Source organism: Triturus cristatus, chromosome 5_1 (assembly GCF_964204655.1).
Source record: "Triturus cristatus chromosome 5_1, aTriCri1.1, whole genome shotgun sequence".
Classification (NCBI taxonomy): domain Eukaryota; kingdom Metazoa; phylum Chordata; class Amphibia; order Caudata; family Salamandridae; genus Triturus; species Triturus cristatus.
The window spans coordinates 352,653,465-352,677,968 of NC_140587.1; positions in this window are offsets into that span (position 1 = coordinate 352,653,465).

The following is a 24,504-nucleotide window of genomic DNA, read 5'->3' on the forward strand; positions in this document are numbered from 1 at the left end:
GTTCTTTAGCCCACTCTGCCACCCCAGTTCAGACATGGCCATATGCAAATCAGTCTGACCCTGTGCCTCATGGGAACAGTCCAGCCCGAACTGCCAAGCCATGTCTTCCCTGGACCGGAAACAAGCTTCCTAGGACCGGTTTCTGGCATTTCAGCCGTCTTCAGCCAGGCTTGCTTGAATCCAGTGGCAAAGTGAGCAAGGGACTCACGTCTGAGCATACCCTGCCAACTTATGGCGAACAAAGCAAAACCAAAGGAAATGATGGACGGAGTGTTGAACATTGCAAGCCCTCACCCTCAGTCAACTGATCTGGGTTTAATCCATCACCGTTCTTTAGCCCACTCTGCCACCCCAGTTCAGACATGGCCATATGCAAATCAGTCTGTGCCTCATGGGAACAGTCCAGCCCGAACTGCCAAGCCATGTCTACCCTGGACCGGAAACAAGCTTCCTAGGACCGCTTTCTGGCATTTCAGCCGTCTTCAGCCAGGCTTGCTTGAATCCAGTGGCAAAGTGAGCAAGGGACTCACGTCTGAGCATACCCTGCCAACTTATGGTGAACAAAGCAAAACCAAAGGAAATGATGGACGGAGTGTTGAACATTGCAAGCACTCACCCCCAGTCAACTGATCTGGGTTTAATCCATCACCGTTCTTTAGCCCACTCTGCCACCCCAGTTCAGACATGGCCATGTGCAAATCGGTCTGACCCTGTGCCTCATGAGAATAGTCCAGCCCAAACTGCCAAGCCATGTCTTCTCTGGACCGGAAACAAGCTTCCTAGGACCGGTTTCTGGCATTTCAGCCGTCTTCAGCCAGGCTTGCTTGAATCAAGTGGCAAAGTGAGCAAGGGACTCACGTCTGAGCATACCCTGCCAACTTATGGCGAACAAAGCAAAACCAAAGGAAATGATGGACGGAGTGTTGAACATTGCAAGCACTCACCCCCAGTCAACTGATCTGGGTTTAATCCATCACCGTTCTTTAGCCCACTCTGCCACCCCAGTTCAGACATGGCCATATGCAAATCAGTCTGACCCTGTGCCTCATGGGAACAGTCCAGCCCGAACTGCCAAGCCATGTCTTCCCTGGACCGGAAACAAGCTTCCTAGGACCGGTTTCTGGCATTTCAGCCGTCTTCAGCCAGGCTTGCTTGAATCCAGTGGCAAAGTGAGCAAGGGACTCACGTCTGAGCATACCCTGCCAACTTATGGCGAACAAAGCAAAACCAAAGGAAATGATGGACGGAGTGTTGAACATTGCAAGCATTCACCCCCAGTCAACTGATCTGGGTTTAATCCATCACCGTTCTTTAGCCCACTCTGCCACCCAAGTTCAGACATGGCCATATGCAAATCAGTCTGACCCTGTGCCTCATGGGAACAGTCCAGCCCGAACTGCCAAGCCATGTCTTCGCTGGACCGGAAACAAGCTTCCTAGGACCGGTTTCTGGCATTTCAGCCGTCTTCAGCCAGGCTTGCTTGAATCCAGTGGCAAAGTGAGCAAGGGACTCACGTCTGAGCATACCCTGCCAACTTATGGCGAACAAAGCAAAACCAAAGGAAATGATGGACGGAGTGTTGAACATTGCAAGCACTCACCCCCAGTCAACTGATCTGGGTTTAATCCATCACCATTCTTTAGCCCACTCTGCCACCCCAGTTCAGACATGGCCATATGCAAATCAGTCTGACCCTGTGCCTCATGGGAACAGTCCAGCCTGAACTGCCAAGCCATGTCTTCCCTGGACCGGAAACAAGCTTCCTAGGACCGGTTTCTGGCATTTCAGCCGTCTTCAGCCAGGCTTGCTTGAATCCAGTGGCAAAGTGAGCAAGGGACTCACGTCTGAGCATACCCTGCCAACTTATGGCGAACAAAGCAAAATCAAAGGAAATGATGGACGGTAGTACCCATAGATTATCATAACACAGTGTCAGTCAATGCCAGATGTGAGTGGCCAGTTACTATGCACAAGCATAACATGCTGTGTCCGCTGTCCTGTGGTGTAGGTGTTGCACTTTAAACCACATTGCCGTCATTGCTGATGTTCTGTGATTGCTATGTGTGTGTGCTGCATTGTGGGGGAGTTGCCCCTGCACCTCAGATTTTGTGTACCCTTATCCCTTTGAGGCGGTGTGCCTTTGAATTGTGTGCTTTTCGGGGGCTGAAATGTTTGCGACTTGGGTCATATGTGCTCTTGGACAGATTTTGTGGTCTTCTGCATTGTTCGTCTACTGCGTGTATTGGACGGCATGGGTTGTGGGTGCACGTGGATTTGTCAGAGTGTGACCTGCTCCTTTATGGATGTGATCCGCACTGAGCCACCTCCATGTCGATTCGTGCACCATGTCATGTATTTTGCCTGCTGCCATGCTATTGGTCATGCAGTGTCACTTGCATAGTTATTGTGGCTCACAGCCACTGCTTTTCTGTATTCACCACATGCGCATGGCTCGGTTGTGCCGTTGGTGATTTGGAGGGGGCCCATATGTGCACATAGTGGAGGTGGGCCTACTTGGTGTTCCTATGTGTGCTGCAGTGTGCCACGGGTGTCAGGTACATGTTCCACAATCATTGTGGGTGTGCAGTGTGCTACACATAATTGTGCATGTGTGCCATCATACCCATCTCCCCCAGTCCCCCAGTCCCTGATGGTTACTCCCCCTGTTGCTGTAGGGTCAGGTCATTCTTAGCTGTGTCCACACCCCCAACTCCTGCCACCGTCTCCACGCTGATGACTGTGGCCACCATTTGCTCCAGCACATCCAGCTCCTCCTGTGGCGCAGGAGGTCCACCTCCAGTTGCCCTTGCTGCCTTCCTGTTGGCGGCAAGTTTCTCCTTGGTTTAGCTGTGCACTTCATGCCAGCGCCTCTTGACCTCCTCCATTGACCTCCTCGACACTCCGACTGCATTGACTTTGGTGACGATGGACTGCCATATTTCCATTTGGGTTGCCAGTGGAGGTGATGAACAGTTGTTGATGGTGTTCTATCACCTTCGTGACGATGATCCGGACTTCCTGGGCAATGAACCCCGTCTTCCTCTTCATCTTCTCCTTGCCCTTCCCTGAACACGGGGTTTCTGGCTGGTCCTCTGTGGGGCTTGTGGAGTTCGGCTTGTCCTCTGCACTCGGTCCGGGTGTACCCATGGTGCTATGCAGTTTGAATAGGTTTTGGTGTTTGGTTTTTTTTGCTTTTATAGTTCATTTTCCCGCATAACGCATGGGGATTTCAGGCATGTCGCTGGATTTTTGCTGATTATGGTATCGTGCTTGGTGGCATCGCAACTTTTTGGGCGTTCGTGTTTTGCATTTTTTGGTTGTTGCGTTGGTTTTTACGCGGTCATTTGGCGCTTTATCCTGCTACTATCGCATGGTGCCACCGGGTTGGGAATTGGACGTTAAAACAGTGTTAATTTCTCGTGATGGACTGCGATATGCAAAGTTGCGTTAAGCTAAATTTGCGATGGTTATCACACGTTCTTGAGTATATGCCCCTCAGTCTTTCCAATTTATCTGCAAATGTTGAAAGATGAGATTGAACAAAAAGAAACCATTTCGGCTGAGATAGCCAAGGAAAATACACAAAGCAGCCAATGTTCTGCACAGCGAGTTAAGAGCCTCCTGGGGAACCAGTTATTAAAAATGAAGCAACTAAAGCAATGATTGAGTTGAGACGGCATAGCAACAAGCAAAAATGCATTTACAACAAAGTTAAAGGTAAAATAAAGCATGCATTTCTCCACGTGAGGAAACAGTGTGATTGTTCTTCATACAAACCAATATTACTATACTAAGGGGTCAAGTCCGATCCGGGTCGGACAGCTCTCTGAGAGCTGTTCGTAGCCTTACCTTGCGACCGACTCGTACCCGGAGCCGGTCCGTCTGGGCAATGAAGTACGATGAGTATAACTGACACAAATCCGACCGACACGTAGGCTGTGATTCAAGCTTCATTCTCCGCCCGAGCCATACCTCCGAACGCCGAACCGAGTCGCCCGGAAGCAGTATCCACAGCAGTTTCCGTCCGACAAGTACGATGCGCAAATCATACGCGCCGGACGGTCGCTACGTACAGCATGTCACAGCATCCGGAAAAGAAGCATATCAGGTACGATTTCCGCCAGAACACACTCCACGGCTACGAGACAGACCAGCTAGCAACAGGTACGAGATGGAGCAACAAGCAGCGTGTATGAGATGAACACATTATGAATCCCATCGCGTAGGTCATACCAGTACTGTACATCTATGACCGAATCAGGAACAGACGTGGACGGCGCAGATGGTAAGTCAGACACCCACCACACAAACAAATGACACGTACCTGCCAAATGTCACACACACCCAGGGGATCCATATCCTGGCCACTAGCAACAGGCCACCATAGGGGTTGCATGGCCAGCACCACTACAACTCCCACCCATAGGGCTTATGTTGCCCACCACTCCTGCCACCCCCACCCACAGGGACTATGTTGCCCAGCACTCCTGCCACCCCCACTCATAGGGGACCTGTTGCCCATTACTCCTGCCACCCCCACCCATAGAGGACCTATCGCCCATCACTACTGGCACCCCCACTCATAGGGCTTATGTTGCCCATCACTCCTGCCACTCCCACCCATAGGGACTATGTTGCCCAGCACTCCTGCCACCCCCACTCTTATGGGACCTGTTGCCCATCATTACTGCCACCCCCACTCATAGGGCTTATGTTGCCCATCACTACTGCCACCCCACACATAGGGGACCTGTTGCCCATCACCACTGCCACCCCCACTCATAGGGCTTATGTTGCCCATCACCACTGCCACCCCCACCCATTGGGCTTATGTTGCCCATCACTACTGCCACCCCCACACATAGGGGACCAGTTGCCCATCACCACTGCCACCCCCAATCATAGGGCTTATGTTGCCCATCACCACTGCCACCCATAGGGCTTATGTTGCCCATCACTCCTGCCACCCTCACCGGTAGGATGGATGATGCGCCACACAACCATCATACTCCAAAATTAGGTATGTCAGCAAAATACATCCGCCCTAACATCATGACAACAGTGTGTAGTCTGTGACAAATGCCCACAACAGTGATTATGACTTCGAACATACAATGTAACTACCATCAAATGTGTGACCAAAAACTAAGTGTGGCCTACACAAGGCAAGCATCACTATAGCACTGTGTCAATGAAAAACTAACACCCCCTCACTGTGTAGAACAAAAGTTAAGTGTGAGGTTCCAAACTGCAGCAAATGTTGAGCATTGTGGTGATGGGGTCTAAAACCCCCCTCATCACAGTGACCAAAAGGTAAGTGTCATCATGGTCAAAGCTGCAAATGCCAAACAGCATGTATGATTCCTGGTCCCAACACATGAAACACTTTTGTGGCAAAGTAGTGGTTGTGTCCCATATCCACAGAGATGTAGTGAGGCTAACTGTGCTGTGAAAACCTAACATACTTTCGGCCATGTGCAGACAAACACCGCCCATAGGGGCTAACATTGCATACAGTGTACAATGACACAAAAGCAGAAGTGACCATCACAAAGCATACACACATCTCGAAAATAGACACACAAATCAAAACATCCTGTGTAGACTCTAGGTGTCAGTTCACAAACTCCCTTTCCATGGCAGCAATGTGACCTAACAACCAGGATGAATGTGCACAATGATGTGATATGACTCACAGGGACAACAGGGAAAATCACAAAAACAACATCTAGACAATGGACCACAACAGCAATACCAATGCACTGGTGCAGATGCACAAACACAAACAGGAAACCTCACACTGCACATCTGACACAACATGTGTGTGTGTCTCAGTTTCCCCAGGCAACTACACAACACATGAGGGGGGCTGAGCCACAGTGAGACAGATGTGGACACAGTGCCATACAAAAGTAACCCATCATTGGGCCCCCCTTAGTGGGCAATCAGGCATTGTGAGATGAGAGGGAGCACAACAGACACATGTGACACAAGCTGGAATGAACAGCAACTAATTCAGCAAGAGACTGACACACAACAGCACTACCCCAGGGACCATACACTGGGGTGACACAAGCATGCATGAAACATCCACTGTGATGACAAAGGTAGATGTCGTACAAACTGTGAAACCCAGACATGTGTCCTGTGCCACAAACGTACATCACACCTACACAAACACAAATCACTCAGCATGGTCCGTCATCCATGGACAAACGGGAGCTAGGGGCCCATCCATGCAAACATTTACATCAGTCCACCCTCAACACCACACACCCTGAACTGCATCAATGTGCATCTGTGAAGCCCACATGGATAGGTGACTTTGCACATGCACCCATGACAAACACAGTAATGTTGGGAGGAACTAAGGTGCACAGATTCATCACACAAGGACAGTCTACAACCCTGGTGAATGACAGACATACTGCACAGTATGTGGTACATGGCCATGACGTCAAAGCTCCCGTAACCTTCGGAATACCTGCCACAGTCCCAGGACAATGCAGAAGCCAAGGAGAACCACAAGGCACACATGCTGACACCTGCTAACACTGCAGCCCTGAACCGGACGAGTGGGAGCAGTCACACACACATACGCATGTCTCAATCACTGAAAGGTACCACCTAGGGACAACTACATGATATTGTGAACAAAGAAGTGCCTTGGGGACCCCTGACTGTGTTCCATCTGCGTCTGACCACATCATCACCACTCAGAACTGACAAATCCCAATGATGAAACACCAATTAACAGTAGTGTGTCATGCACCCACACATCTGGTAGCCCATGGCAAAGATGTGGGATGAACACAGTACAAGTCAGCAAGCATAAACAACAGGAACATATCAAGGGAACACTGCCTGTGTATGAAAACTGGAGATGTGGACACACACACACATGCTCACACAACACACACCATGGGCCCAGGCAATGTCACGGGACAACACACTTACTTGAGGGGACTCAACTCCTGTGGAAGCTCAGCTGTGCCAAATATAGTCCCAGTAGGTCTCAGTCATGTCAGCAGAACACTTGGTCAGTCAGCCATCAGTTACCACACAATGAAGGCTCTGGTCACAACAGCCTGGGTACGGGAGTGTCCCTTAAGTCATCTGCACATACTCAATACATATGTTCAGCAAGTTGCCCAGAGGACACAGTTGCTCCTACACCAATGATGCCCACACCTGCATGTCCAGTGGAGATGCGCCCACAGTCAGGGAAACAGACAAATTGGACACTGGGAAGCACATCATATGTGCATGTGTGCAAGCCACAGATGTGACCATGCAAATGAAATGTTTACAGAGATGTTCACAAATTGTTAATCATGACACACCCAGTTAGCTGCAAAGGATGACATGGATACCGACCAGAATAGGATACATATCCCATGGACCACATGGAATACCTCACATCAACACCTCAGTATTCAACATTGGAAATCCAGCATTACAACTGCAAGGTCATGCTAAACATCATCAACATAATGTACAGCTAAATCAAATTCACAAGGATAAAGAAAAATGCTTTATTCAGCAATTTTTAAGTGCAAAGTCCTTTCAAAACAAATGCCAATGGCCATTCCATATCCAAATGTCAACAATGTTATTTGAGTGACAACTGTCACACGTTGCTTGCCTGCACTGGTAATGACAGGGTAGATCCCCTCTGAGGGGCATACATGGGGGCAGGCCAGGCACCGCAGGGACAGGATCAGGGCTCAGCAGAAGAAGGCAGTGAAGGGGTGGTGGATGCTGGAGACTCACTGGCAACTGCAGTAGAGATGACTGAGGTGGTGGGTGCAGTCACAACTGTGAGGCACAAGTCAGATGGGGTGGGCGCCGGCACAACTGCAGTGGGCAGGTCAGATGGAGTGGACTGGGTCCCCACTGCTGTGCCCAAGTCAGACGGGGTGGTCGTGGACTCCACTGCAGTGCCTAACTCAATGGGAGCAGAATGGGGTTCAGATGAGGTCGGCAGGACAGAGGGGGGAGACGGTCCCCACATCAGTGGCACAAACTGTCTGACCGGGGGTGGTGGGGTGGAAGAGCAAGTGGTAGGGGGGAGGGCCTGAGCATTTTGAGGATGGTGTATCTGTGGGTGGGGGAACCTGGGGCAGAGTGTGGCGGGGGAACCTGTGGAGTGGTGGCCTGGGGGATGGAGGATGGAGACTTTGTTGTGGAGCTGCAGGGTGGGGGTGGGGTCTCGCTCTTCCGGCTCCGGGGGGACTTGCAGGTGGGCGCCTCAGTCTGACTGCACCTGGGGGAGGGTGTCCGGGTGTGAGGGGCACTCCCCTCGGTGTGTGGGGACTTCCTCTTCCCCTTGTAAGCTGGAGCTGCTGGGTCAGTGGGGACGAGGCCAAGGTCACAAAGGAAGAGCTTCTTGGAAGATGGGGTTGCAGGTGAGGCAAGGGAAGAGGGCTGGGAGGGAGAGGTATCGGAGGACTGCGGAGTGGTTGTGGATGACTGTGTGTGTGTTTGAAAACCATCCCCTGTGAATGTGGTATCAGTCCCCTGAGGTTGCTTGTGTGCGCGTCTAGACCTTGGTTTGGGTGTTTGTGTGCTGCCCGTGTCTGTGGATTTGGGTGAATGTGCTGGTGTGTGTGTGCGTGGGACAGGTAGTGTGCTAGGAATCATGGATGGGTCAGGGGTAGGAGGGGTGCGGGACTGTTGGAGGAGGGACACTGCTGCCATCAGGGAGGAGGCCACGGACTGATTGCTCCTCTGTAGGGAAGACATGCCCAATGAAATGCCCTCCATGAACGACACCAGACTGGTGTGTGCATGGAGTACACTCAGCATTGATGTCTGCCCTACATGGATCTGTCAAAGCAAGTCCACAGACTCCACACTCAGGGCAGCAGGGGACACAGGGGCAGGGAGTGCAGTTCCTGGCACAAAGGAGACATGCTCCCGAACATGGGAGCCTCCACGACCTCTGGGATGGGAGCCTATGGGAGGGTTGTGATGGTGGTGGTGGCGGTGGCGGGGACAGCCTCACTAGCTGGGGTTTGCTGGCTGCTGACACCCGCCTCCACAAGGGAGTCATCCTCCGAGCTGCTCTGGCCCTCAGCTGGGGTGGATGGTGCTGAGAACTCCTCAGTGTGGCTCCACTCACCTTCCGTGCCACTGGGTCCCTCCAACTCCTCGCCTTCTGTCCCAGTCAGGCTCTGTGGCTCCTCCTTGTCCATGGAGCTGTCCCCTCCTGTGGCTGTGGATGTATCTGGATAGAGTTAGGAAAAAAAACCAACATCAGTCACCTGCACTGACCGCACACACCACAGTGAGTACAGCACTTCACAGGGCAAACCCTGGCATCATCAGCTGAACACCGCTCTAAGTGCTCACACTGTTTAGAATAAGCCAATTGTCTCACCATCAACCATGGCACTCACTTCCCTCCTGGACTTACACCCATATGTCTGTTGCATGTTGGATGCTAATACCCCAAGGTGCAGAAATGCACCACCTACACATGTGTTGGACATGCAAGTGAACATGTAGGAGTATGTCACTATATGCAGATCACCTCTCTTGCCACTGACTCGGTACAGGTGTCAGGATGAAGGGATGGCCAGAGTCTCATTTCACATGCTTGTGATGCATACCAGCAACACACACTATGATGTTCTCATGTCCTGATAGTCAATGCCACAATGGGGTGCATGGAGCCCATTTGACCCCAATACAGGATCACTCATAACAAGTTAAATGCCATGGCACTGGCATGCCTGGAAAGTCAGTCATCACTGTCTCCTTTCACAGGGGCAGGGCATCCAGACAACAACAGTATGCACTGTGTCACAATCATAGCTCATAGGTAAAGCAAACTCTGCAGCTGAGAAGTACACTTGTCCATCCCCTGCAAACAACATATCCCGGACCCAGAAGACCCCACATCATACAAAACAGACATATGAGTCTCTGCGAATACAACTCCCTGTACATGAGCACATCACAGTCTGCTGTGCATGAAACACAGCTGCCTGAAGTTCACAGTTGCATAAACCATTGTGCACTGTCAAGTGATCACACACCTATATGTCACACAGGTCTTGCCTCTCATAGTCACATCTCAGATGTCCTGCTGACCCTCAAACTCATGAACACCCCAGTTGTCCGGAAAAGGAAGCCACACCACAATGACACAGAGGCAGACACCTGAAGGCACATGTCACTAAGCATAACCTGTAAATTGATACACAGGAGTGGGATTACAGAGTGTTTCTAAATGCCCTTGAGTAGGCATGACTGCACAGGTCTACGTGAAACAGTGTATAGCCCTGGACAGTAGTCAGGTGGCTTAGCAAGTGTGACTCCTGAGGCTAGGCCTGGGCAAAAATTTTGTTCCGTTCGCGGAAATTACGATAATTTGACATTTTCACGTTCCGCGGAGAGCGCGAAAATGTCAAAATTTCCGCTTTCCGCAGCTTGGCGATAATTTGTGTCTTGCTCGCGCTGTAAAATAATACATTCTCGCGCACGCGCGATCGCCTTACCTGAATCCCTGCGTTCGCCGACAAGTTTTCTTGATCCGTTCGCGTTCTCCATGAGATGTTGGATTGTTTTTAGCCATTTGCGCTGTCTCGCGACAGTTCGCGCCCGCAGTGACGTCATGCGTCGCGCAATCACGTCTTTCTTCTCGCGATCATGCACCGCGAGACAACTCAAAACAAGATGGCCGCTCCCGCGAGCAACCACATGGGTAAGTTGGCGACCCGCAACCATGCAGAAAATCTCGCGAACATGCGGGGAAAAAAATTCCGCATCTTCGCGATATTTCCGCTTGTTTGCGATAATTTTAAACATTTTTGCGATAATTTGCGAAAGTGGATTTCGCAAATTCCGCCCACCCCTACCTGAGGCCCACATATTGGAGTCCCCTGCTGCATGGGTGTGTTTGAAATACCCAAGGCACATGCAGTGAGTCAGACTAGCAATTGGAACACATATCAAGGGCACACACAGATCACACGTCAGATCTCAGGCATTGTGTAAACAATTGACCCACCCATAAAACCCACAACAGAGTCACAGTAACAGATGCTGTCCGGAACCTGAAGCATAGCTGACTGCAGGGACACAGTGCCCTAGTGACACAAGCCACAGACTGTAGGGTCCACACCTTGGATCAGATGAGGAGGGTGCATCACACAATTGAGGGACATGAGTCCTGGACCACAACACCTACGTAATGTGGAAGTGTGACCAGGCCAAACGACTGCAAATAGCATGTCAGACATAGTACACAGATTAGGCATGGACTTACCCCCTCCTTGCTGCTGTCTGGCCTTCAGCTGCCCATCCAGGTCCGGGAAGACCACCGCCAGAATCCTGAGCATGTGGGGGGTCAGGGTCCGGTGTCCGCCCCACTTGCGAGAAGGTGACAGCTTCAGCTGGACCCTTGCGATCCTCCGGGTCCAGCCCCGAAGGTCCTGCCACCTCTTCTGGAAGTTGCGGATCCGGCGCTTGTAGAGCCCCACCGATCGAACTGCCCGGGCGATGGTCAGCCATATCTCCTGCTTCTGGTGGGCATCAGCCTGTGAGGATGACAAAGTTAAAAGTCCATTAACACACATGCCCCATATTTGTGCTGCACACTGTTGGATATACATGTCGTCATCACAAAGGAAAATGAGTTACACAGGTAGTGCACCCATGGAAATGGACAAATGCCCTGCATGTCTGATATGTTAACAATGCCTGGGAAGTTTAAGCATGCACAAATGCACTTGCGGAACACCTGTTCATTACATGTACCTACACACTTTGGGGGATGAAAGTACTCAATGAGTATGCTTGCCACTGGTGTACACACTGCTAGTACTGCTAGTCAGACAACATGCACAATTAGGAAGGCAGTGGACTGCACACTCACCTGCTTCCCTGGTTTCTCATACAGCTTGCTGTACTGTGGAAGGAGCCCGTCCAACAGGGCCTGTTTCTCCTCCTCAGTGAAGGCTGGGGCCCTCTCCAGAGTACGTGCCATAGCAGTAGCCAGAGGATGCAGAGACAGCAGCAGTGGTAGCAGTGATGTGGTCCAGAGGCATGTAGTGCAGGCAAGTGAGCTCCCTGGGGGCCAGCCAGCCTTATATCTGTGCTGCAGAGGCAGAATCTGTGCCATGTGTTCCAAGTGATAGGTCCAACACGGTTGCATTCTATGAATCTGGCCAATCCATGGAATTGTACAACTCGTACACATCTTCCGCATTATTCAAATCTTCACCTTCTTAAAACCCTAGTAATTGCAACATTATTGTAGGCATCCAACTGAATTTCCAGCGCGCAACTCGTACAAGTTTTGAATCCGCATCCGTCTCCATGACAGTCCAGAGCCAATGGGTGCGCACAGCTCAGTCAACTGACTGTACAACGCGTAGTTTGAAAATACACACGCACCCATCTCCATACGATTCAATGGCCAAGGCGTGCGCAGGGCTCGGTCCATGCCTGCACGATGCGTATGCATGATAGTAACCCGCATTGGTTCGCATTGCAGTCAATGGCTAAGCGTACGCACGGCTCGGTCCTGAACTGTGCAATGCGTCCCTGTAGAAGTCACCCATGTTGGTTGACATTGGTGTGACTTTTTGACAGCTTCCACACACAATTACTTGCCAGGGACTCAGGTGCACACCTACCACACTACAGCATGTGCCACACTGTGTCCCATGGCATGTTAGGCTGCATTACCTGTGTGTTTTGGTGGGCAAAAATTTGGTTGGTTGTGTGACACATTTGTGCAGCCACTCCCAGGCTGTGCACGTGTTCATGGGGACAGAATCCTTTGTGTATTGTGCACATTACCACTATGATGTGTAACTGTACAGTTATGGTCATGAGTCATGGACACAGTTGCAGGTTGGATATGTCTAGGACATGTCACATACACCCTGAGTCCTGGGTGTGATGGTATGTACGTCAGAGTGAGACCCATAGCCCCAATTCTGATGTACACCCACAGTCTGTGCGCATTTTGTGTCTCAGATGTGGCTGATCAAATGTGCCCAATCGGAGACAGTCTCAACATCCATGTGGTTTGTGCATCAACATTGATGGTATGTGTGTGTCTACGAGACGTCCATGTAGGGCCTACAGAGACAACAGTGGCCACTACCTGTTGAACTCACGGTTGTTTTGTGGTGTGCACATGATACGCCATGTCATGCCAGTGTCCATGTAGCAATACAGGGACCCTGGGTATTTCCATGTCAAAGAGCTGTGATGCCTGGGAGACATCATGCCTCACATGTCACTGTGGTGTGTGTTTGTAACGTGACAGCAGTACATAGGCACTGTGACACAGCCCAATGATTGGCCATTGCACTACATGTAGACATGTGGACTTGAGATGTAAGGTGATATGCATATAGGTGACATATGTGTCCATACCCAACAGCACACACCTCAGTGCATTGTGTATTGTCATGATGTATTATGTGATATTTTTCTTGGTCATAGCTACATGGGTGGATGAATCGAAAATCTTCCTTTTTTCATCTCTGTACTGCAGGGCACCAGCTGTCCATAGACCGCTCCCAGACCTTGAAAACATGCAGCAACGCGACTGCATCCGATGGTACCGCTTCACCAGGCCACTGATTGAGGAGTTGGCGGAGCAGTTGGCGCCACATCTGCTACCTGGCCGTACATACTCTACAGCACTGACCCCAGAGGTGAAGGTGATGACAGCCCTGCACTTCTTTGCAACTGGTACCTTCCAGTACACTGTGGCTACTGCTGGTGGTATGTCACAAAATATGTTTAGTCGTGTGCTACGCGATGTCTTGGAGGAGATGTTGCATTTCCTTGACCTGTACATCAAGTTTCCTAGCCCAGGTCAACTCACTGAAATAAATATGCCTTTTATACACTGGGGAGAATGCCGAACGTCATTGGATCTATTGATGGTACACATGTGGCCCTGATACCACCACAGGCACATGAGCAGGCATACCGGAACAGGAAACATTTCCACTCCATCAATGCTCTGGTGGTATGTCTTGCAGACATGTGTATCACACATGTGTGTGCACCTTTCCCAGGTTCTGCGCACAATGCCTACATCATGAGGAGTAATCGCATTGCAACGCTGATGTCACAGATGCCAGACCAGCTTGCCTGGCTTGTCGGTGTGTACTGACTGTTTACCATTGTGTGTGTTTGGCAATGTTGTTTTCCACCCTCTTTCAAAACTCAGCTAATTGTTCAATTTAGTCTCTAGCCATCAATCAATCAATCAATCAATCAAGAAATTTGTATCGCGCACTACTCACCCGGAAGGGTCTCAAGGCGCTTGGGGGAGGGGGGCTGCTACTGCTCGAACAGCCAGGTCTTGAGCTGCCTCCTGAAGGCGAGGTGGTCCCGGGTCAGTCGCAGGTGGACGGGCAGGGAGTTCCATGTCTTAGCCGCCAGGTAGGAGAAGGATCTTCCTCCGGCGGTGGTTCTCTGGATGCGAGGGACGACGGCGAGGGCGAGGTTCGCGGATCGTAGCTGGCGGGTGGGCGTGTAGAAGGTCAGTCGGTCGTTGAGGTATCTTGGGCCCAGGTCGTGGAGGGATTTGTGTGCGTGGGTGAGGAGTCTGAACGTGATCCTCTTGTTGACAGGGAGCCAGTGCAGGTCTCTTAGGTGGCTCGAGATGTGGCAGCGTCGGGGGATGTCCAGGATGAGTCGGGCGGAGGCGTTCTGGATACGTTGAAGTCGTTTCTGAAGCTTGGCTGTTGTACCGGCGTAGAGGGTGTTTCCGTAGTCTAGTCTGCTGGTGACGAGGGCCTGGGTGACCGTCTTCCTGGTCTCGATCGGGATCCATCGGAAGATCTTGCGGAGCATGCGAAGGTTGTGGAAGCAAGCTGAGGAGACGGCGTTGACTTGTCTGGTCATCGATAGGGAGGAGTCCAGGATGACGCCCAAGTTGCGTGCGTGGTCCGTTGGTTTGGGTGCGGTGCCTAGTGCCGGGGGCCACCAGGAGTCGTCCCATGCGGAGGGCAATGGTCCCAGGATGAGGACTTCTGTCTTGTCCGTGTTCAGCTTCAGGCGGCTGATGTTCATCCATTCGGCGACATCTTTCATTCCTTCGTGTAGGCAGACTTTGGCGGTGTCGGGGTCTCTGGTGAGGGAGAGAATCAGTTGGGTGTCGTCGGCGTAGGAAATGATGTTGAGGTTGTGTTGGCGTGCGATGGCAGCAAGGGGTTTCATGTAGACGTTGAAGAGGGTGGGGCTGAGCGATGATCCTTGCGGGACGCCGCAGATGACTTCGGTGGCTTCAGAGCGGAACGGAGGGAGGCGTACTCTCTGTGTTCTGCCGGAGAGGTAGGAGATGATCCATTCCAGGGCATTTCCTTGGATGCCAGTGTCGTTAAGGCGTTGGACTAGGGTGCGGTGGCAGACGGTGTCAAATGCTGCGGAGAGGTCTAGGAGGATGAGTGCCACTGTTTCGCCGTTGTCGAGCAGGGCTCGGATGTCGTCGGTGGCTGCGATGAGGGCGGTCTCGGTGCTGTGGTTCGCTCTGAATCTGGACTGCGATGGGTCGAGGGATCCGTTCGTCTCGAGGAAGGTGCCCTAACATCTCGGGCAATATAGTTAATATTCCAGAATTGACTGTCCACCATACCATAGACCAACATCTTCCAGATCCTCAGGACCGAGCCCCCAGCCAAGATCAACTGGTGCTAAACCTGCAAATAGATCAGCAGCTACCAACGGGATGCCTAATCTGGGGAGCGGACCAAGACAGTCCATCGCTCAGACCGTGCAGAACGATATTGAGGGTACTGCTATCATTCCTAACCTAAACTTGCACCTTCCACCAGAGGCAACTCCTTATGTAGTAGTCCTGACAAACGTTCCCTTTTACAGTCCAATGCTCCTGAACATTGGTCGGCCTTGCGAAACAAATGTGTGCATTTAGTGAGCGTAAGGACAGGGATTAAAGACAGGCTCTTCGAGGAGTTTAGAATGGCTCGGAGAGTGGGGTGGGTCAGTAAATCACGCAAGTCCTTACCTCATGACTGTGTTTTTTTAACCTGTAAGTCTCCAGGCCTGGTGCAATTAATCCTGGAGAGAGCTGGAAATAGTCATATTGCGGCGCAGGAGATAAATATTCTCCTGCGCGGTTATTTCTATCAACCCCCTATAGCTTACAGGCAATCAAGGGCAGGGCATACATTCTCTGGGACAAGGCAGGGCAGAGATTTGACCCCACTTGAAGCTCCCTGGCAACTGAGGGGAGATAAAACACATCCATGGGCTAGGCAGTATAGCGATGCAATCCCACTAAGAAATCGATCTTTAACTCACTTGAAGGAGTACATAGACTGGCTAAATGTACGGCTCATACAGGAGGTACATCCCGAAGCTTGAGAGTATCCTTAAGACCCCACGATGGCATAGATTTTATAAGGATTATCCACATTTTGACAGACTTCATTCAACAGTAGGCCCTCAATTAATTACACAAAACGCATTAGTGCAAAGAGTGGATCCGGGAGGTCACAGCTGCATGCCATTGGGAAAGTCACAGGAGGTTCTTAAGCTCCAAAGGAAATATGAGGTACCAGCTGTGGTAGTAGGTCAATCCCCACATGCAGAAGTCCCTTTTACTCCCGGGGCAAGAGTGACGAGGTAATCTGTAACTTTGCCTCATGGAATATCACAGGCTTACGTTCAAACTTAGCCAACCCCATATGGTGTGAGTTTATAGAGGCCTATAACTTGGTATCCCTCCAGGAAACCTGGTTGAAAGAGCCAGCCCATATTAATGGGTTTAAAACCTTCCACACTCCAGCAGTGGAGGGTTCAAGTGGGAGGGCGAAGGGAGGACTTTGCACCTATATCTCAAATATGCTAAATGTAAAAAAGATTGAGATTCATCTGGAAGAGAACTACTATCAGATAATCGTAATGGACATTGATATAAGGCAATGCTTATTAATGGTTAATTTTTTTAATAATATTCCACTTGGAAAAGGGGGTTTGGTAGTGACTAAACTTATAAAGGATGTGGACGCTATATGTAGTAAAAGCTCAAAAGATATGATGGTTATTGTGGGAGGGGATTTTAATTGCTCATTATGTATAAATGTGGATGGAAGCATTGTGGATTTATATATGAAGAAGGGTCCAGTAATACCCATTTTTATCACTCTGTGCTGGGGGACTGTTATAATGAAATGGTATTTAGCCTTGATTTAGGTTTTGCGAATGAGATTTGTGCTCAGCCATCACCCATGGGATACACCTTTAATGGAAGAGGTCTATATAGCACCATAGATTATGTATTCCTGACAAATAGCTACTCTTCTAATCTTCTCTCCTTTGCCGTTGGAGATATTACGTTAAGCGATCATTTTCCATTATGCTGCTCCATTGTACTGCCGTTAAAGATGTCTCCGAGAGCTGACAACAACGATCAGGCCATATCCAACATTATGCTGGATAAGACAAATGGGTATACCTTGCGTTGGGCATTAGTGGACCCTTTCATAGTTACAAAAAAAGTGCTCCAGAACAGTAAGATTACAGTTGAGACTTTTTTAAGTGATACAGTTTCATCGGATAATATTTTGTCCTCTGTTCAATTTATTTCAGAAGAGGTGAGGAAGGCTTTACATGTGCAGACCTCTAATAGAAGGAAAACCGAGGGCTGGTTTGGTACAATCTATTCTCAAGCCTATAAAAACCTAAAAAAGGTATTATAGGAGACCCCAAGAAACCCGATTGGTGTGAGACAGGCAAGAGCTGATTATAGATTAGCCCTTAAGAAAAGAAAATCTGAATTACAAAATGATGCCTGGGAATCTTTGCATAAAGTGGCATTACAAGTTGACAGCTCGGCATTCTGGAAAGCTGTTAAGGTATCCTTTCTGAATAACAAAGGAGGTCCGTCTATAGAAATCACCATAAGCGAGAACCTTTGGATGGACCATTTTACAAAAGTATATGATCCTGGTGATAATATTGGAGTCAGCTTCGGGAATACTTTACCGGATACTGATATCCAGCATTGCAGTCTTGAGTTTACTCTGGAGGAAGTTATTCGGCCATTTCTGCAACCCTGGGCGGCAAAGCACCCGGCCCTTACGGGGTACCGGCAGACTTGCTTAAGGTAAATCTGGCCCTGTGGGCTCCAATCGTTCCCCCATTAATCAATGCTTGTTGTTATGCCCCCTTTTTAGATACTTGGACTGAGTCATTAATTGTGCCTATCTTTAAAAAAGGTAACCGCCAGGATCCGGGCTGTTACAGGCCCATTCTATTGTTGGATTCCCTTGTTAAAGTTTGGGCTGAATAATCTTAGAACGCTAACATTCCTGGGCAGAGGATAATAAAGTCCTCTGCGATATCCAATATGGATTTAGGGAGAGCCTAGGAACAATGGAGCAGAGTCTAAATTTAGCCATTTTTATCAGGAAATACATCCGGGTGAAAGTTTTTTTTAGCCTTTGTGGACCTCACTGCTGCTTTTGACTCCGTGCAACATGATAAGCTTTGGAAGATTCTTGAAGCAACGGGGTTGAAGCTCGAATAATCCTTTTTCTCAGGCACCTTTATAACAACGCACAGGGAAGAGTCAGATTTGGTGTAAGTGGAGAATGTACTGATCCATTTCCTATTAGGAGCGGGGTCAGACAAGGCTGTGTTCTGGCCCCCTTTCTTTTTAACCTCTATATTAATGGTCTGGAAGAGGCTCTGATTAAGGATAGCCATGTTTCCCCCAGATAGCTGGTTGTCCTATTCCCGCTCTCCTGTATGCGGATGACGCGGTTTTAATGTCTTGTATGCCAATAGGTTTACAGAAGGTGCTAGATAACTTCTCTAACTTTATGAATGGTCGGACTCAGGGTTAATATATCAAAGACTTTTGTTATGAGGTGTGGCCAGGGAAATCAAAAATGTAAGGGCATGTTTGTGGAGGGACAAAAGATAGAGCCCACAAAGAGCTTCTCATATCTTGGGATACTCTTTGACCAAAAAGATTTATGGACTCACGTAATATTAGCAAAAAAATTAGCCATTTCTAGAACAACCACAGCTCTTGTCAATTTTTTGAGGAAACTGGGTAGGAGACCCCCGGCGGAGCTTATAAAGATATACAAAGCTAAAAGTGTCTCTACAGCCATGTACGGAGCCGGGGTATGGGGTTTTGCTAACACTAACCATCTACAAATAGTAGAAAACAAGTTCCTGAGATTCATTCTGTCTGTCCCGACCAGCACATCCTTGTTTGTATGTCATGCGGAACTGGGCCTGTCATATATATCAGATCTCATTAAACTTGGGCCCATTCTCTTATGGCACAGTGTGTGGACAAAAATAGAGACACAGCTAAATGGAGATAAATTATCGGATAGCCTAAAACTGGAAGCGGTCGTAAAAATCCCTTGGGTAAGGTATATTCGCAATTTTATGAATGATCTCGGACATCCTGAGTTTTTTAATAATCCAAGCACTTTACATATGATCACGAAAAAGAACCTAAAAAAGGAGGGCCTTCAACTTCTGGAAGCTACAAGAATGTCAGCCAAGATCTTAAAGCCCGGCGTCCTGCAGAATCAGCAGATTTTACCCACCTTTTCTATTCAGCCATATCTGACAGCTGTTCCTGGGGGCTACGATCGATTTTTACTAACAAGATTTAGATTGGGGATCTTTTTTAGAATTGTTAGTCTTCCGATAATAAAGACTGGACTTGTGAACTGAACTTGTGTTTATGTGATAATGTTTCAGCTCAATCCGACATACACGTCCTCTTGTTTTGTACGTTTTACAGAAAACTGAGAAAAATGTGGATTCTTCCTATCCTAAAACGCTTTGGGTTGAGACAATGTTGGCCAGCTTTCATTGCTTTACAAATTCTAGACAATGTACATAGCACCTGGAAGATAGCAATGTTTTTAAAGCAGGTTGTCATACTCAGGAAAAGGATGGCTATTCAAGTTTAAAGGATTATATTGGAGCAAAGGAAATTTTGGTATTATCCATGTTTTTAAGATTTTTAAGAGCCTTGCTTCCTATTGCTATTTCTTGTAATAATTGTTATGCTTTTTATCCCACGTACAGTGAATTGAACTAATGACTTGAATATAGGATGCTTTCTTTTATTTCAGTTTAATCATGTGGATGTTTTTCGTATATTTCTGCTTTTATGATTGTCTGAAAAAGCAATCGAATAAAGCTGTCATTGACTGACTGAGTACAATGTTCAAGCAAACATTCACTGATAAGACACACAAAGCCACTCACAACAAATAGCATTAAAAAAAGTACTTACCAACAAGCCAGACCCACTCTGGAAGTGGTTGAGACATCAAACGGGGTATGACACTGGTCCTTAGACTGTGCGAGTCATGGGCTGATCTGGGAAATTGGTCACAGACATGGGAATTACAAATATTTGCCAAACACACCATCTGTACGTTGATTAAATGGAAGTGCTTCCTGTGCCAATATACTTGCTCATTGGCTTGTTGTGGAATCAAAGATACATGTGTTCCATCACTTGCTCCAATAACATGTGGGATCTGTCCAAACCCATAAAAATCAGACTTGATATTGTTCAGTTACCCCTGTTTGGGAAACTGAGGGAGCTGTCCATGTGTCTTTTCAATGCCTGCAGTACATTCCAAAGTGCATTGCTAAGTATGTGCTTTGACATTCCCCAGATATTCCCACTGTGTTCTGGGACGACCCAGTGGCCAAGAAATGCAGTACTGCCATCACCTTGACTTTGGGGGTCAGTGATGTAATATAGTAGTGATGTGGACAAAAACGCAGGTGCCAACAGCTTGCACAAATCATTTATTGTGGCCTTATTGAGACAGAATTTTCCTCTCTCCAAAGGTTTGTAGGTCAGGAAAGGACCTGTATATGGGAGGCGGTCTAACGGCTTCTCCGCAATACCTATGTGTGGAGTGTAAACACAGTAGGTGTTAGATCACATTGTGCCCAGCAACATGTACTTAGATAAACCCCAAAGACCAAGTGAATACATATGACAGTCCATAGCAGTGCAAACCAGATTTTCCATAATAAAAATATACTAAGCATACCACAAAATACATGACATTTCTGATTATGTCTCAAATGTATAGTTAAACTGGAATGAAAGTACACTTGACTCGTATCACTAGTGGCAGTTTTTTTTGTGCAAAATCAAGAAGGACATAGTCCAAATCTCACAATAACACATGACTTAGGTATGTCTAATGACTGAGCAAATTATGTCCTACACACAGTAGGATTAAGTTATGTATGGCATCATGCATACCACATACATCTTGAAATTCACTCAGCACTTCATGCAGACAAATGTTACATGGTGTACATTGTCATGTTGTCATGTCTGCATTGCACATACAATTACATACACAACCCATAGACAATGTAAATCTGTCCCAATATGCAGATGTCACTTAGTAGGGAGCACATAGGACACTTACTATGTCCCTTTTCCTCTCAATGTCTCTGTCGGGTGATTGCATTTTGAGTGTATAGGCCCTCTGGGAAGGTAGGATACTGTACATCAGACACACACCAACATTTCCACCTGGATATCACAAACATTGCACACTGGGTAACAGTGGATTCCCAAACTGTTATATGGTGTATTCACATCTGTCAATGGACATGGGCCTCAAACTGCCTGAGAGAAATTTGAAAATTCAAAATCGCTACTGTGTACTTTCATGTTGGTTTAACCTGCAAACAAGTGTTTAAGGGTCCTCTCAAGGTGACTTATTCATGTGAACGTGTGCATTTGTATTGCATGCCCCTTCAACACATAATATAGTGCATCCAGGCATGGCTTAGTGCAAAACTTCAACATTTTAAACTTTTTTTCACCAACTGAATCTACATTCAAAAGATATACACAGCCATAAGCTTTAACTTGTTATGGTGACAGTTGCAGATCGCTGATTGTGCAGGCCTGCAGTGAAGACTTACGTGGTAAACTTCCATTGCTAATTTAGCAATCTTACTCGTGGACCGCTGGCTATTTTGAACCACACGGTAGGCGGAGTGTCAGGCAGCAATTGAGTTCATTGGATGACTTTGAAAAATGCGACTGACTCTGACCTATTCCTATGACTGCTTTCACAGAAGACTGCCTATGTGGTCTAGATATGAGTCTTGCATTTTGCTACACAAATCACTTGCCTTCAGAGCCTGCACTCCAACAGGCCTCCCCATCTCTTTGCTGCTGTTCACATACTCTGGGAACTACAATGTTTTGCTGTACATGGGTCAGGGCCCCTGCCTTCATGGCTGAGGAGCTGAAAATGCTTATTGGACACGGTCCTTCACCTGCACAGGCAGCTGTATGGCGCATCATAGGTGCAGGTGAAAACAATTCAGACAGGATGCATATTTTAAATGTTAGTTAACCACACACATAAGTCAGATTGTTGCAATGAGACACACATCTGATTCTGTAGCCAATTGTTTAAAAGTGTGTTTGGAAAAGTGATTGACAAGTTCACTGCTGTATGTGTGTCAGTACTGGTCTGGAATTTATATCACTGTTCTCATGTGAATATCTCATCATCAACCACTAACTTCGTATGGTGTATTAGTTAGCAATGTACACATCAGTTTGACATGATGATGCCTTGTTTTCTGTCATATTTCAAAGTACATTTGCTTGTGGAGTCTTAGCTAAACTGACTCTAATGGTGAATGGGAAATTTCATTTGCATATGTTGTCAAGTTATTACTGTATACATCCACTACAAGAACTCTACACACACAATATCAGAGTTATGCCAGTCAAGTCACAAGCCCTAACATGGCAAATCACAGTGCTCCCCAATGTTCATGTCAGCTGTAGGAAGGTGACCAGGTGTTTGTGTCATAATGTCCATTCAGGCCTATTGTAGATCATGTTAGGCAATGTGTAATTGACAGAGTATAATCATTGACAATTTGGCATACTGGTTAAGTGTATGTCAGGGCCAAAATGTTACTGTTCCCTTCCGCAGAAGACATAGGTGTGCTGAGGTCAGTCATTATGAGTTTTCATGTCACATGTGTTGTTCTCCCATCCACAGTGTATTGGCAGGTGTTCCATGCTCGCTTGGGGCAAGGTCAGGTTGGAATGTGGTGTCAACAGGAAATGAAAAAGCATCGTATAATATGTTAAGATCTGATGCTTGACAACCGATGCAGTGTTGAAGATTCTAGTATGTTAACTTGGTTATTGTTTAAGCAACCTATTACTGACCTATGTGACAAAGTACATGGATATGTACATCTCGCATATGTACATCTCGCATGTGTACCAAGTGTCCGAAACCATGTCATCCTTACAGGTCAATGTCCGAATGTCCTACCACAAACAGTGGCAGGACTTGAGAGGCTGGGAAAAGAAGATCGCTGAAGTACAGCTGGGCCTGGTACCTTCAGGCAGTAGGGGTGCGTGCCACACCCTGACCCCCATTATGTGTCACATCCTGGCGGTGGCCTATCCCAACCTCAATGTGCAGTTGAGGGCCAGACAGCAGCAAGGAGGAGTATGTGCCTTGTTGAAATTCGTACAATACTATGCACATGCACGTTTTGTAGGCAGTGTCATGACTTTTAAGTTTCGCAATAATCAAGACACATGTAGCATATGCAACAAGAGTTGTTGCATGATTAAGTCTCTTGAATCAGGGCCATGTAAGACTAAAAGAGGCTGGACATTACCAGTACTGCAATTCCATTGTATAATGGGCACATGACAATACAATGTGCAAGAAAGAGACCCTTTACCTATTTCTGTGATGCTCAACATAGTTCACCACAAATGCCATTGTTTGCCATGCTCTCTATATTGAAATGTTTGTTGTATTGATGCATGTGAACTTGACTGTGACATGTCATGCACTACAACCGGATAGCAGGCACTGTGTAATTGCAGGCCTTGGTAAGTGGAGATTGATCTGTGTTGAACAATTTACAAACAGCAGTGGTGCTATTTGTTGTCCAATGTAGCAGCTGTCAATATTCAGATGTATCTTTACTGATTTCACATGTCAGATTGGACCTTACCATATGTGAGTGACCGAATACATCCTCTATAAATTTGAGCTGATTCCATGTTTTGGACTATGTGTAGGTGACAACAAATGTCTGTGAGTGCCTAACAAAGTAGGTGTTAGGTTGGGGTTTGGGGGTAAGTCCATGGAAGTGAAAGTTACACATTACCTATAGTATTGATGGCTGTTACGAGGGCCATTAATCTTTGTGTGCAAATGCAACTATGTTTTAGCACTGTTATTCAGATATCTGGAAATGTGCAACAGTAATGTGATTCATGTGAAATAGTCTATTTCATAGCTCCAACATCTTGATGTGGACTCATCAAACTATGTTTACTGAAGCAAGGCACCTGCTGTTCCACAAGGTCTGGATTGGGAGAGTTCACTATGGGCCAGATGTATAACCATTGGATTTAGCGCCTCGCAATTTGCAACAAATTGCGAGGTGCTAAATTCAATGTATAACAGTGTCAGAGACACT